Here is a 445-nt window from a genome sequence, read left to right as displayed (position 1 = left end):
GGGGGGGGGGGAGGGAGGGGGTTAAAACTCTCCCTTCCCCTCAGGCTACTGGGGTCTGGCCACATTCCAGCTCCTGCCACTTGAGCCAGTGAGCAGGGAAGGGGGTGGGGATAGGGACCCCTGGCAGGGGCTGTTTCCCCATTGCCAGGCAGACCGGCTGCATGCCAAAGCAGAGCTTCACACCCCCACCACCTTGTCAGCCAGCCAGAGCAGTGGTAGAGCTCTGGCTAGGGAGGAGAGGAGTGGAGCCAATCCTACTTGGCTGGAATGGGAAAAAAGCCCAGCCCAGGGATGCAGAACATGCTGGGGACCTCTGATTTAACCTAAACCAGGAAGGGGTCTGGAACAGAAGTTCCATAACCTGGTTTGACCTCAATCAGTTAAGTCTGATATTACATTTAACCATGTTCATCTCAAACCAGTTTTGGCCATTTTGAAACTGGTT

This window comes from Gavialis gangeticus, unplaced genomic scaffold (genome assembly GCF_001723915.1).
Source record: "Gavialis gangeticus isolate Ggan-Ray unplaced genomic scaffold, GavGan_comp1, whole genome shotgun sequence".
NCBI classification, from domain to species: domain Eukaryota; kingdom Metazoa; phylum Chordata; order Crocodylia; family Gavialidae; genus Gavialis; species Gavialis gangeticus.
This window is presented reverse-complemented; position numbering follows the sequence as displayed.